Consider the following 10,118-nt stretch of genomic DNA (forward strand, 5'->3'; position numbering starts at 1 on the left):
GAAAGAGTGATAGGGAAGAGAAGGAGAACAAGGAGTGATCTCACTGGAGAAGTCAATACCATTAATTGCTTTGCTAAGCACTTTCACTCTGTCCACATCAATGATAGGGAGCTGCAAGTGGCCAGCCATTTCAATTCTGTGCTCCACACCCATGCCAACACATCTGGCCATGGTATACATACTATCCCACCAAGACCACCCATAAATACCACCACCAATACCTAATTTCCCATTTTAACAGTTCCAACCAGATGGCATTTACATCAGCTTCTCCAGTTTCTGCTGGATCACTCCCTGTTTGCCCTATTCCCCATCCTTCTGTCTTCTTTACTTCAGCTCTCCACCCTCTTCCCTCTCCATTTACAGAGCTATTCGCCCCTCCCCCCTCTGTTGATTGGTGTGCTCTCCCTCCTTCATCCACCTATTACCTCTTGCCTATTGGCCTAAGCTTTTCCCCGCTCCTCCCACCACCATTTTATTCAGGTGCCTGACTACATTTTGCTCATGAAAGGCTCAAGTCCAAAATATTAGTTATGTATCTTTATCTTTGTTATATAACATCCTCTGTTTGACCAGACTATTATCACTAATGCTGATAAGCCATGGTTTAATCTCTGGTCTTAATAATTCCTGAGGCTGCCCTGCAAAGACATTTGAAATCTCCTCCAGTGAAAATCAACACCTATAATGGGAGAATACAGCACAGGTAAAGAAAGAAAGCACAAGGTTTAATCGATTGTTCTTTGCAATTTGACATGGTTTAACTTTGGTTTGGAATATATAGTTTACGTTGCCTTTTGTTTATTCATCATAACCAATAGATACCTGTTGTCCATGGTGGAATTGGCCCTGTATATTGGCATCACAATAACTATCAGAACTGTTTGCAGACTGTGTAATCAGAATTGCCACTGCAGTGCACAGAAATGAGGTTGAGGCCAGCATGGATAATATTAAAAGGTGGGACAAGCTTGAAGGGCCTGCTGCTATTTTCTTATTTGTGTTCCACCTCAGTGTCTAAGTTAATGCCAAGGAGAACAAAACTGTTAATTCCTGTCTCTGACGTACAACGTTAACTGTTTCACTCTTCTTTCTTTTTCCACAGACGTTGCCAAACCTGCTGAGTGCTTCCACCATTTTCTCTTTTTGTTCCAGTTATCCATGATTGCAGTTTTTTCTTTGATTTTCAATCTCATGCAGAATATCGATTTCTGCACTCTTGATTGGGAGAAACTGGCTTGTGCAGAAGCTAAAGAGAAAGTAATTAATTCTTCAGTTGTCATCAAGTTCAGCAACTTTAAATAACTATGAAAAGTGTTCACCATTTAAAAAATACCACAAAAGCAGAAATCAATCAGCAACTAACCTGCAAGCTGTCAAAGATCCCTTCCAACACCATAGGGATGGAAGAGAGGGAAAGGTTCATATAATTGGGCATGTGATCAGGTGGACAGATTAAGAAATGTTAAGTGAAGTGTTGAGCTTCAGTCAAAATGTGAAGCAATGATCAGTTATATTTTCCCACACATCCTCCAGGTTTAAATATATCCTACTGAAATATTATCTTCTTTCTTTGGCTTGGCTTCGCGGACGAAGATTTATGGAGGGGGTAAAAAGTCCACGTCAGCTGCAGGCTCGTTTGTGGCTGACATATTATATTATATTAGCTAAATAAAGTACACCAAAGGGAGTTCATTTAAATGTTGAAAATGCAGAGTAGTTCAATTAAATATCGAATGAATAAACATAATTTTGAGTTGTCTTTAATCAGAAAGAATATCAAAAGGCTATACTTGAAATTAATATTCTCCATATTTGATTTAAATTATATTTGATGATAAGTATTTTCATTAACAGTTGCTTTTGCTTAACAAATTAATAAAACAGCAACGATTAATTTAAAACTATATATTGACAATAATTTTCCAATAATTAACAGTTGATTTCTCCAGTTTAAATGTCTTTAATAATCTGGTAAATGAAATCATGTTGAAAAAAACCTGTTCAGGCAATTGTGGCACCTGGAAGAGAAACTGAATTATTTTCTGCTGAAAATTAGCACAAGGGACTTAACTTGGCTGCGACCAGGATGGTGGCGCAGTTGTCTACTGCAGTGGCCTCTCCAGACCGGGTGCTACAGCAATCACTCCCACCCCCACCCAAGCAGGCACTGTTCTGAATCTTTGAGCAAACGAGGATGGAGACTGGAATACAGAGAATCGGACGCTGAAATTTGGGGAACACCAAGTAAGAGGAGTCCTCTGAAAGTGCACAGACTCAATTACCGGAGGTGGGGCTTGCACTTGAAAGGCTGACGGAATTGAGACCTCTGGTGGGGCGATGTAGCCTTCAGTCTTCGGCACTGGAGTTGACGTCATGGAGACAGTGTGGCGCAGTCGGAGGAGATGTCCTGAGATGTTCAGACCCAGAGAAGGTGTCCTGAGGTGTACGGAATTGCAGAGATGTGGGCCAGGTTCGAGGGTCCTGAAGATGCATGTACGGGATCATTGGGGGCCTCATGGGGGAGATGCCATGGCTTCGACCTCGAGGGCAAACTGCGAGAGTGGTTTTCCCTTTTAAAAAGACAATTTAACATCCAGAGTCCAGCAGATGCCAGGAAACCTGGCCTTGATGGCAGTGCGGTAGAGGACCCCAAAACGCAACAGCAATAGATATTCACCGACAAATGGTTACTTAAACAAAAGTTGTTTTTAATTATCTTTAAACATGAAAATAGAATCAAACTTTAACTTATCACTAAATTACTTAACCTAACTTAACCCCCTTCAAATACTAAGGCACGGGTGTGTAATGTGTGTATAAGTTCAGAAAAGTTATTTGATTCACAGTCCAATCTCACTTCTCATTCCTCCAAATTCTTATACCTTGCACAGAATTTAACATTTATAAAGTTCACCAGGCTTTGGTCTTTCTTTGGCTTGGCTTCGCGGACGAAGATTTATGGAGGGGGGTAAATGTCCACGTCAGCTGCAGGCTCGTTTGTGGCTGACAAGTCCGATGCAGGACAGGCAGACACGGTTGCAGCGGTTGCAGGGGAAAATTGGTTGGTTGGGGTTGGGTGTTGGGTTTTTCCTCCTTTGTCTTTTGTCAGTGAGGTGGGCTCTGCGGTCTTCTTCAAAGGAGGTTGCTGCCCGCTGCCCGCCGAACTGTGAGGCGCCAAGATGCACGGTTTGAGGCGATATCAGCCCACTGGCGGTGGTCAATGTGGCAGGCACCAAGAGATTTCTTTAGGCAGTCCTTGTACCTCTTCTTTGGTGCACCTCTGACACGATGGCCAGTGGAGAGCTCGCCATATAACACGATCTTGGGAAGGCGATGGTCCTCCATTCTGGAGACGTGACCTACCCAGCGTAGTTGGATCTTCAGCAGCGTGGATTCGATGCTGTCGGCCTCTGCCATCTCGAGTACTTCGATGTTAGGGATGAAGTCGCTCCAATGAATGTTGAGGATGGAGCGGAGACAATGCTGGTGGAAGCGTTCTAGGAGCCGTAGGTGATGCCGGTAGAGGACCCATGATTCGGAGTCGAACAGGAGTGTGGGTATGACAACGGCTCTGTATACGCTTATCTTTGTGAGGTTTTTCAGTTGGTTGTTTTTCCAGACTCTTTTGTGAAGTCTTCCAAAGGCGCTATTTGCCTTGGCGAGTCTGTTGTCTATCTCGTTGTCGATCCTTGCTTCTGATGAAATGGTGCAGCCGAGATAGGTAAACTGGTTTTAGCCACTCCAGTGTCTTGCTGACGAAAATTGCCCCTTCAGGGTTCTCCAGACGATAACCTCTTTCAGGTCACTACAGAGTTTCTATTTGTTTCCCTTATTCCAAGTGAAATATTAGACAGCCAGTCCCCTCCTCTTGCATGGAGCACAAGGGCTTTGACCAGGCTGCCTTCCAAATGGGCTTACCAGCTTTCAAGAGCTAGTTCTCCTTCCAGACAATAGTGGCTCCAGCCTGCTCTTTCATCTGTTGCCTTTGGTAAACAACAATCCATTAGTGAAGTCTCTTGAGGACTCTTCAAAGCTCTTGCAAAAGCTATGGAGCCGATATGTCTAGCATGGGGCAGAGCTCCAGTATTTCAAATAAGATCTGTTTTAAAGTGTTTGCATGCGACCTACAGTAACAAACCTTTCCCAGTTTATCTCCCAAAAACATATCTACATACTCTATATACTGTGTCACACCTACACCAGCCTCTTTGGATCGGGTGAACGGTCTCTAGTGGTTACTTTAACACCTAAAGACATATTTTGACCTATCTCTCTGTCACCATGACCGAGCCTCTGAAAATCAATGTATTGTGGCATTTTTAAAAAATATACATTTTAAGTAGTTGTGTTTAATTGGCGATGTGAGTGTAAGAGAGAGTGAGAGTTTAATTTTGTGATATTTCACTGTCCTGTGAGGACATAGTGATGGCTAAGGGCCCAAGATGGCGGTAAAGCAGTTGCACACAGTGGCCTCCTGGGACCTGATACTTCTGTTACTTTGCTGTTTGTAGTAGTGTTGTTATTTTTGTAGCACCACGGGTTCGGGGAAACATGATCTCATTTTTTTTGTCTTAAAGTGCCAAAAGTGCCTACTATTTCTACTACCTATTTTGCATTTTCATAATAATATTTTTCTTGTGACTAACATCTCCAATGCCTTGCATCACCAACTAGTCCAATTAATTTACAAATAATGTAAGTAAATGCAAACAGAAACATTCCCAACTGACATTCAAATTAGCTTCATTCCATTAGTCTATGTGAGCTTCTAGCATGAAATCTCTTCTCAGTGAGGGGAAACTAGGTGCACTATTTGTTAAGGAAGCAATTACAGCTACAGGGTGAGATATTATGCAAGAAGAATCATCAGCTTATTCACAAGCCCACCTTGTCCATGCTGAACAATGTGTTCTCCTGCATTAGTCCAACTTGCCTGCATTAGTCCCATTCCCCTCCAAGCCCTTCCCATCCATATAATTACCCAAGTGTTTCTTAAAGGAAGGTAATAAACCTGCCTCAACAACTATGTCTCACTGCTCATCCTAAATGCTCACCATCCTCTGAGTGAAGAAGTGTTCCCTCGCATCCCTTCTAAATCTTCTGACAGCTTGTCCCATCTTTTTAGAATGCTGTGAATTCAATCTGAGACATTCTTGACCCAGGCACCTAGAAGACAACCTACCATCTGGGAGTTCTGACCTTTGAATCCCCTATCACTCTCCCAGGAACTTGTACATTTTACTCTCATCACCTCCATCCCAACAATGTGGACAAGTCCCTCACTCTCTTTACCAAAATCAACAATAAGCTTCTCTTAGGTGCCATGTAAAAGGCATTTGCAGTTAATTAAGAAACTTTGTTATGTAGCTAATTGGAGAAAAAAAAATCTTTTGACTTCAAGAAGATATCAATGGATGAAGTGCCAAGTGAGGTTCAAACCACACAAGAAGTTATAGGTTTCCCCTCTTCAAATCTTAGGTTTAAGGCCATAAGATAGGGTGGTGTGGTAGACATAGCAGTTATCAAAATACTATTACAGCACCGGTGACCCAGGTTCAAATCTGATGCTGTATGTAAGGAGTTTGCACGTTCTCCCCGTGTTTGTCTGGGGTTCCTCTGGGTGCTCCACTTGTCTCTCACCACACAAAAACATAGCGGCATCCTAGGTTAATTGGGGTATTTGGGCGGTATTGTCTCAGAAGGGTCTTTGACTGTTCTGTACGTCTAAATTATAGCATGCTGCAATCTTTCATTATTTAAAACAATAATTTGATCTTCCATTTTTCCTTCTATGGTGGGTGACCTCACACTTACCAACATTGTACTCCATCTTCTAAACCCTTGCTCATTCACTTAACCTATCTGTATCTCTCTGCATCCTCTGCGTAATTTGCTTTTCCTCTCATTTTAATATAATCAGAAAAAGTAAATACAGTGCCCAAATTATTCTTCAAAATTATTAATGTATATCGATCATGAAATGTTGCAAGACGAGCACTCCACACTCCATTGAGTGTCAAACAGAGAAACATCAATTTTTCCCAGGCACTCGAATGAGCAAGATACTGAGGGAAATAAATTAATACAGGTGTGGGATTTCTCATCAAATGCTTAAAACCCTTCTCATAGAGTAAGTAACTGTGAAATGCAATAACTTTTGATGAGAGAATCTCATCAACAGTTTAGACTCAACAAATGCCACATGTAATTGGATTCTGGATTTCATCATCTCCAGGGCACAATCAGTGAAGATTTGTAAGAAAATCTCCTCCACAATCCTCATCAGTACTGGAGCACCACGGGGCTGCATTCTTATCCCCCTGCTCTACTCGCTATACACCTATGACTGCGTAACTTGATATGATGACAACACCATCTACAAATTCACTGATGATACCATGGTAGTGGGTTGTATAAAAAGTGGCAATGCAAGGATGGAGTTTGAAAACTTGGTTGAATGGTGCACCAGCAATAAACTCACACTCAATGTCACCAAAACCAAGGAGATGATAGTTTACTTTAGGAAGGGAAAGCCAGAGATGTATCATCCAGCAATCATTTGGGAAATCAGAGGTGGAGAGGGTGAGCAAATTTAAGTTCTTGAGAATCTCTATCCCAAAGGATCTTTCCTGGACCCAACACACAATGTCAGCACCTCTACTTCCTAAGGAGTGTGTAGAGGTTTGGTATGACATTGGACCCTGGCAAATTTCTACAGATGTGTGGTGGAAAGTGTGCTGACCTGCTCTATCACAGTCTGGTATGGGAGACACCAATATCCCTGAGCACAAAGCCCTACAAAAAAGTAATGGACACAGCCCAGATCATCACAAGGAAAGCCCTCCCCACCATCAAGAACATCTACAGGGAACACTGTTATTGGAGAACAGCAGCAATCATCATGGATCCATATCACCCAGCACACGCTCCGTTCTCATTGCTATCATCAAAAAAGGTGTATAGGTGCCACAAGATTCACACCATCAGGTTCAGGAACAGCTGCTACTCCTCCACAATCAGACTCCTCAACAACAAACTCAATCAGAGACTTATAAAAGGTCTCTTAATTTTGAAATTTATTGATTTTTAAAATCTTTGTATTGCACAGTCAGTTTGTTTACATTTCTTTACTTGTGTATGTTGAGTCAGTTTCTTTTTGCATTACCAATAAGTGGTAATTCTGTCTTGCCTGCAGGAAAAGAAATCGTAGGGTTTTATGGAAAACAGAAGTAAAGCACCTTGATGCTGCAATGAAGGACTCAAGCCCAAATTTTGGTTACCTATCTTTACCTTTGCTACATAAAGTACTCTGGCCAGCTGAGTTTCTCTAGCATTGTGTTTCTAACTCAGGGTTGTATGTGATGTCATATAACAGTATAACTATTACAGTACAGAAACAGGCCATCTCAGCCCCTCTAGTCCTTACCGATCTAAGTGATCTCCTTTAGCTCCACCTACCTGCATTTTGCCCATAACCCTCCAATCCCCTCTCATCCATATATCTATCCAAATTTTCCTTCAATGACAAAATTGACTTTGCTGCAATCGGAAGGCCTTTCCACTCAGCCACCACTCTCTGAGTGAAGAAGCTCCCTCTCATGTTACTTCTAAACCTTTGCCCCCTAACTCTTAACTCATGATCTCTTGTTTGAATCTCACCTTCCATCAAGGGAAAGAGCCTATTCACATCTACTCTATCTATCCCTCTCAATAAAGGCCTAATCTACTCATTCTTTCTTTGTAATCTAGATTCTGAAATCCAGACAACATTATAGTAAATCTCCTCTGCACCCTCTCAACCTCATCCTTCCTATAATTTGGTGACCAGAACTGTACACAGTATTCTAAATGTGGCCTCACCAATGCCTTGAATAGTCTCAACATAACTTCCCAACTCCAATTTTCTATGCTTTCTATTTATAAAGGCCAGCATACCAAAAGCTTTCTTCACCACTCTATCTACATGAGATTCCACCTTCAAAGAACGATGAACTGTTATTCCTAGATCCTTCTGTTCTCCTGCATTCTTCAATGCCTTCCCATTTACTGCATATTTGCTGTTTTGATTATTCCAACCAAAATGAAGCACTTCACACTTATCGATACTAAACTCCATCTGCCAACTTTCAGCCCACTCTTCTAAATGGTCCAAATCCTTCTGCAATCTCTGAAAACCTTCTTCACTATCCACAACTCCATCTATCTTTGTAGCATCCGCATATTTACTAATCCAGTTTACCACTCCATCATCCAAAGCATTAATGTAAATGACAAATAACAAGTGATCAAATACCAGTCCCTAAGGCACACCAGTTGTTACGGGGCTCAATCCTGACATACAGTTATTCACCATGACTCTCTGGCATCTACCTTCTAACCACTGTTGAACCCATTTGACTATCTCAAAATTAATACCTAGCACCTGAACCTTCCAAACAGAAACTTATTGAAGGCCTTACTGAAATCTATATGGCAACATTTACTGTTCTACCCTCATCAACATTCCAAATCACCTCAAAATTTGTCAAACATGACCTTCCACACATAAACTCATGTTGATTATTCCTGATCAGACCCTGTCTCTCTAGATACATATATTATTATCTCTAAGAATACTTTCCATTATCTTACCAACCACTGACGTCAAACTTGCAGGCCTATAATTGCTAGGATTACTCCTCGAACCCTTTTTAAACAAAGGAACCATATGATATACACCAATCCTCTGGCACTATGCCCTCTCTAATGGCTTTTGAAAAATCATTTTCAGAGCCTCCACTATTTCTTTCCTAACCCCTCAAGGTCCTGGGGAAAGTCCCATCGGAACTGGGAGACTTATCCACCTTTATATGCTTCAAAAGCTCCAATACCGCATCATTGCTGATCCCTTCATTTTCCATAATTACCCCTTTTGCTTCCATTATCCTGCACAATTCAATATCCTTCTCACTAATCACCTTCAATGTTTTAAAAACTCAATGATTTTAAAATGTGTCACTGCCCACAGGCAGAAATGATTATTTCAAATTGCACACTTTAGCACAGTGGAGCTGCACTGAGAAATGAGGGGAGAATCTTTTGTAGATGTCACAGCACAGATACATTTCTTACGTTTTTATGCTAAGAGCATAAAATCAGAGATTCTAGTCATAAACAGATGTCATGTAAGGAAATTCAAAGTATTGCATTGCACTTAAACTCAGAGCAAAGAGTGTCAATCAATGAAATTACAAAACTGTTGGAAGATGTGATAGCAAATACACTTTAGAAGATAGATTGTTTCTGAGCTCAGCATGCTTAAATAATGCTTCCCCACTATGTAAACAGTGGCAAAATGAAACCTCTGTGGGAAAAAATGCTTTGTCATTTGCAAATATGCATGGTATCGTGGAATGGAAAAGCTATTGTGGGCAGAAAGTGAAGCAGGCATGCTTATTTTACATTAGATACAAATAAATAATGGTGGCCACTTGAACCTCTCCATAAATCAAAGTAGAAAACATGTTTACATCATGGAATATACCTTTCACTCTCATACCAAAATTACAAATGTTTAGTAAAAATATTGTACGGTGGATGGCCTGAACAATGAAGGCAAGCATGCCATACACCTTCTTTACCAACCTATCTACTGGTGTTCCCACTTTCAGGGAACCATGGACTTGAACCCAAGATTCCTCTTTACATTAACCCTCCTGAGGTCCTTGTCATTTGCTATGTAATTTACTCTTATATTTGACTTCCCAAACTGTAAATCCTCACACTTGTCAGGAAACTCCATTTTTATCATTTTTTCACTCATATTTCCAACAGATCTATAACCTGTTGCATCACCCTGACAACCATTATCGATAACTATTATTGTATCACCAATTATTGTGATGAATGGTGCACCTCAGGGGTCAGTGTCGGACCATTGTTGTTGTCATCTATATCAATGATCTGGATGATAATGTGGTAAATTGGATCAGCAAGTGACTCTAAGATAGGAGGTTTTGTGGCACCAAAAGAAGGTTTTCAAATCTTGCAGAAGAATCTGGATCAGCTGAAAAATGGCAGATGGAATTTAATGCAGACAAGTGTGAGGTGTTGCATTTTGAAAGGAAAAACCAAGA

General features: G+C 41.1%; 1 long non-coding RNA gene across 1 annotated transcript; it reads right to left on the bottom strand.

The window, feature by feature from the left end:
- Positions 1 to 707: 707 nt before the first annotated feature.
- Positions 708 to 9,801, bottom strand: LOC138753284 (uncharacterized). Its single transcript, XR_011351073.1, has 2 exons — positions 9,628 to 9,801; positions 708 to 1,249 (listed from the first exon to the last, which is right to left on the bottom strand). It is a non-coding gene; the product is annotated as an uncharacterized lncRNA (long non-coding RNA).
- Between the last annotated feature and the right edge of the window lie 317 nt (positions 9,802 to 10,118).

The sequence above is a fragment of the Narcine bancroftii genome, chromosome 1 (genome assembly GCF_036971445.1).
Source record: "Narcine bancroftii isolate sNarBan1 chromosome 1, sNarBan1.hap1, whole genome shotgun sequence".
NCBI lineage: Eukaryota > Metazoa > Chordata > Chondrichthyes > Torpediniformes > Narcinidae > Narcine > Narcine bancroftii.